We start from the raw sequence: 5,716 nt of genomic DNA on the forward strand, positions 1-5,716 counted from the left end.
GGAGGATTATAATGAAAAATCTACAGTCTTTACTCTTCCCTAAGAGGGCAAGTTGAGCAAGAGAAAGACTAGCCCTTTTCATTTGGATACTACTTCTGGCAAGGCGGATGGGAGGTTGGTGGCCTCCCTGCATAAAAACCATGCATTGCTCCCAAGGCATTTATCTGTGAAGTCTCCTAACAGCTGCTCCTGGAAGCTGCTACTCTAGCCAGGGCATCCTTTCCCAGCAGCCATGAATGCTTCCCCTCTTGGCAGCAGCTCCTGACCACACCTCCTACAACAACCAGTCTTTCTTCTAGTTCTGTGGTATCAGTAACCAGTCTTTCTTCTAGTTTATGAATTCCTGAGTCCCCATTCAGTGCAGCCTCTGAGGAGCATCTTAGCTGCACACTAAACGTAGCTCTTTAGGATCAAAGCCATTTTAAAGCATTTTTCCTGATTTTTAAACATGGAAAACATAGAAAATGATAAAAAATTTAAATTGGCCATAAGAAAAAAATAATTAATCATGTTATAATTCAGAGATAACTGCTATTAACATTTTACCATGGCTCTTTTCAATCTTTTCTCAGTATACAATATAATATTTTGCATAATGGGTAGTTACATATAGTTTTGCATTTTAATTTTTGCTTTCAGTGGGAATGCCATGAATATCCCCCATGTCATTGAAAGCATTCCCAAAATACCTTTTTGATGACTATATAATAGATCATTGTATGGCTGAATCTCGTTTAACTGAACCACCACTGTTGAATGCTTGGCTTATTTCTAATGCTCTATTCTAATTTCAATTAACACCTTGATACAATGAATTCATGCTCAAATTTCAGGTTAATCCCTTAAGATTAATTCCTGAATGTCATGGTACTGTATTGACAGCTCTTGATCCATGGTCATGCAACATTGCTGCCAGGGGTTCTGTCCTACCACACTGATGCTTAGTTGCTCTTACTCACTGCTGATTTCAGAGAAAAGAATGGCAACTTGATACTGATATAATTTGTATTTTTGAATCACTAGTTATATTGAATAATTTGTCTACATTTTTCTTAAATAATTTTTGTATGATAAAAGTAGCATAGAGTTCATCAGGAAAATGTCAAAAGAGACATGTATAAATAAAAATTAACTGTAATTGCACAACTGAGAGATACCTTTCCCATTAATGATATTTTACTTTTTATGGCTTAAATCTTATTCCAATGAGGATCATATAGTATATATAATTTAGAATTCTGCTTTTTATTTATAGCATTCTTATTCTTAAAAAAATTTGAAAATATAACTTTCAAATATAACTATTTGAAAATATTATTTTTATTTTTATTCATTGAATGTACAATAATTTATTTAAATCTTACCATCTTATTAAATATCTAGTTATAATTTTTGTTTTAATAAATATATTGTAGTTATTTAATTAGCATCTATTTGTTTACAAATAAAGTTGAATTTCAAAATGCTTCCATTGTACTTTCACACTATAGATTACCAGTTTATATCCTAGCTCTCATTTTCTAACTGAAATTAATATTTCTTATTTGTTACAGATTTTTCCGATTTTAAAGATATTAATCCCTTATAAGTCATATCTATTACATATAATTTTCAAATTTTAGTTGTTTGACTTTAATTTTCATTTGTTCTACATCTAAAGCCTTTAAATTTTTATTTGGTCAAATTTTCCATGCTATCCTTTGAAATTCTGTTTATTGTCTTCTGCATTTTTAAAAAGTGTTGTTTTCTAATCCAAGCTCAGTTAAATATTCAACTATGTATTCTTCTATTTTTTGTTTCATTTTGTTTTTCAGTGCTTTTATGTCTACACTGAAGTATTTAATATATGCAGAACTTGTTTTGGGACATCGTGTAGGAAGATAGGGTAACTTTTTTCTGAATAACCCATTTCCCAGGTTTTCTTTTTAATTTGAGAACGTTTCTTTCATATAGAGAAGTCATTTTATGTGATGAAACTCATACACGGTAATTTTGACTAAATATGGCTTTCATGTTTCATCATTATGTGATGAAACTCATATGTGGTAATTTTGACTATATATGGCTTTCACTATGCGCAGCAAAAAAAAATATCTTATACAGCACCCCAAATATGCAGATATATAGTGTCTCTAAAAATTCAACACAGCCATCATCTTCTCCAGTGTTGGAACAATAATATTTTTTAATGTATAGTACGATGTGAACAAGTTAGCGTGGGTTCGTGTTTTCTGAGCTCTAGAATAACACTTAACATAAAAGAGTTCCACAGTATGGGAAGTTCAAAGGAGTTGATATTGAAGAAACGGGAGGGTTTTTCTACACTTCATTCATACTTGTTCAGTCTGGACCATGTGGTCAAAAAAGTAATGCAGAATCACCAGCTTTATTTAAGTTCTATGCACTCTCCAGCTCAGCCCAAGAATTCCTCTGTTTCTCTCATTCCTTTAACATAAATTGAAGATGTGTATGATATGATACTATCGTATCTTCTCAGAAATTTGTTGAGATCCTCTAGCTGTGAGGTGAGCTGACACTTCACAGTATCATACTTACCTGTATTCTTGTGGGGTTCCTGAGCTGGATCTCAGGCTCTCAGTCCTCAAAAGTGAGTCCTGGTGGTCTCTGAAAGGATCCTCCTAGCCATGGAATCCCATCCTAAAATCCTTCACTTGCCTGAGGGAAATACGATTCAAGCCATATATCAATTTTGAATTTTCTAGTAGTCATTTTAAAAAGTGAAAAGAAACAGGAAAAAATAATTTTAATAATAGATCTTATTCAATCCAATAGCTCGATCATTTCAAAATGTAATCAATGTAAACATTATTAATGATATTTTACATCCTTTTTAAAATACTAAGCCTTAAAATCTGGTGTTTATTTGACACTTGCAGCACATCTCAATTTGAACTAGGGATATTCTAAGTGCTCAGTAGCCACATGCGGTTAGTGGCTACCATATTGAATAGTGCAGATCTAGAGGACTTGCTAACAATCAGAAATTTATCATTAAATTCAAAAGTGTTTGTGTGTTTTATGTAAGTGTTCTGGATATCTTATTTTCCAAGCCAGATTAGTGAACTAACTCCTCAATTATCCCATGCTACACCATTTAAAAAGTCATAGTTAAGAATGGGCTGCTTCTTATTTATTTTACTTCTCTTCTTTCCTGTGTCATTTCTTTTCTCTACACCCATGTTCTTTAAATTCTATATTTTCCAGAGAGCCGATCACTCTGTGTTGGGCACAGGCAACTCTAGATCAAGGCAAGTAGATGAGATGCTGAGATCCCAGGTAGAAAGCTCTCAATAAAAAACCCGTCAGAAACATTAAAACATTTTTTCCTTTCCTCCATGGCTTCAAATCTATTCCCACCCCACCCCAATATGTCTCAGATTCCCCGGTTCCAATGGGATAAAATATTTAATTTTATTTTTAACCAATATATATGTGAAAAAATCTGCATTTTCTGGTGGCTACTTATTTTAGGGTTGTAAGCATTAATACACAGAATATATACCTTCAGTGGTAGCCTGGTTTTTTTAAAGAAGCATGCAAATGTGCCTTTTGCTGGCATTGTTTTAAAATGAATAGAATGCTCTCAGTAAACTTTTACATTACTCTGCAACATGTTTTGTTAGAAAAACCTGTCGTAGTATCTAAAATTGTGTAAATCATCAGTTTTTAATCTGGCAGGAAGTAGATAGTGGCCCATTAAACTTTCGTAATTAAATTTTCCCTGTACTCCCCCATAGAACCATTATCTGAGTTTTCTAATTAACACAAGAGGAGGGAGTCAATTCAGATTGATGGGATCTAGAGCCATCCCCTTTCATTTTAATGACTTTTAATAAACTTTTATTACTATTGATATTGATAATTATAATACACCCTTTAATTCTGCAATGTGATTCTAAGGACCTTTTCAAAAATTGCAAAACTCACCTTTAAAGCTAGAGTAGGCAGCATTATTATAGTCCTAGAGGCTATGCATTTAACACAGTAACTTTTAGTTACCCAAAGGGTGGATAGGCATCCTGTCAATGGCCTTTCCTTTCCTTGAGCCATAGTGCTGGACATCTGTCTTTAAACAGTCTCCAAATTCCACAGCACAGCTCCCCCAAGAATGGCAGTTGGGCTGAATTGGGAGGCGGTTTTTGAGAAATAATCGACGGGCATTAGGTAGAGTTTACTAAATTTCTTTTGTTTACAATTGGAAAGGCATTGAGACCAGGAGGCCAGATGCCCAAGAGGATAAGTCATTAGGCAAGCAGGCTGGTTTCCCAGAATGTTTTCAGATCTTTCCAGAGTTTTACATAATTCTACATCCTCTTAGAGATTCCATTCCTATCATTGGAACTGATCTTTCCAGGTGAGAAAATAAATTTCCTAGCCTGACCACATAAGCACTGAGAAGAACATTTCCATTTTTACTTTTAATTTGCTTCAGAAATTGGGGTACTAGGAGGATAAGTTACCAAGGTCATGTATATAGTAAATGATGGAACTAGAATTTAGCTTATGCAATTACTCATCAAGTTATACTGTCTGCAAAAGGACAATGGGTAACCTATGTTGGACTTCTGGTGCCTTGGTTAACGAAATAGTAAGTTGGAAAAACACGAGAGCTACCAAACTCAGAGTGTTTAGGAGAGAATTAATGGAATGATTTCATAATCCCTGTATCGATGTAGTGAGAAATAAAATATTTCAAAGCAGTGTTGTGAGGGTTAAATGAGATAAGATATAAAACATGCTTAGCGTACTGTCTAGTTCCATAAATGTTACATTTCATTTTATTATAAATATTGTTTCCATAGTATCTCACCTATTCTTTTCAAAGTTCAGGTGTTTGGTGCTTTGGCATCTCAACATATGAACAAAAAACTATACATTAAAAATAAAAGTCTTTATGTTCTTAATTCTAGAGCTGCTTAAAGAAGACAAAAATAAAAGTCTAGGGGCTGGGCACAGAGGTTTACACCAGCACTTTGGGAGGCTGAGGTTAGGAGGATCTCTAGAGCCCAGGAGTTTAAGACCAGCCTGGGCCATGTACTGAGATCTGATCTCTACTAAAAAAGTTTAAAAATTAGCTGAATGTGGTAGCACATACCTGTAGCTAATCAGGCGGGTGAATCGGGAAGATCACTTGAGCATAGGATGTCAAGGCTGCAGTGAGCTATGATCATGCCACTACACTCCAGTCTGGGTGACAGAGCAAGACCCTGTCTCTAAAAAATAAACATAAACATAAACAAATAAATAAATGAAATCTAATACTTACCCGTCAGGGTACATACCATGATTCCAAAGGTGGTTTTTCCAGGGCTAAGCTCATCCACTGCTCTCCAGGTGTGCTGACCCCTGCAATTTCCCCAAATGTGGAAACTCGACTGCATGATTTGTAGTAGTAGAGCCTGTGCGCATGTTTTACCCCCCCCCAAAAATATAAAATTTAAAAACATTTTAATAAAATAAAATAAGTCTAGACTTACTTTAGAGGAGATAGCAAGGACCTTGTCAAGATAACAAATATATGATCACTGAATTCAAAGATGTTTATAATCTAGCTGTTACAGTAACCTAGGAAAACCAGAGAAGAAAGGAAAAATCGGGCAGACTTTTAAACAACAATAATCACCATTTATAGTTCTTTCCAAATGTAATTGTTTAAAAAAATAGACATGTTTTAAAATATTGTTGGGGAGAAGTT

The 5,716-nt window shown here is 34.4% G+C and overlaps 1 non-coding gene across 1 annotated transcript; it reads left to right on the forward strand.

Moving 5' to 3' along the window:
• The first annotated feature begins 5,279 nt into the window (after nt 1-5,279).
• Nucleotides 5,280-5,436, forward strand: LOC119470859. The gene has a single exon (XR_005199829.1). It is a non-coding gene; the product is annotated as a U1 spliceosomal RNA (small nuclear RNA).
• The last annotated feature ends 280 nt before the right edge of the window (nt 5,437-5,716 follow it).

The sequence above is a fragment of the Cebus imitator genome, unplaced genomic scaffold, assembly GCF_001604975.1.
Source record: "Cebus imitator isolate Cc_AM_T3 unplaced genomic scaffold, Cebus_imitator-1.0 Scaffold42, whole genome shotgun sequence".
Classification (NCBI taxonomy): domain Eukaryota; kingdom Metazoa; phylum Chordata; class Mammalia; order Primates; family Cebidae; genus Cebus; species Cebus imitator.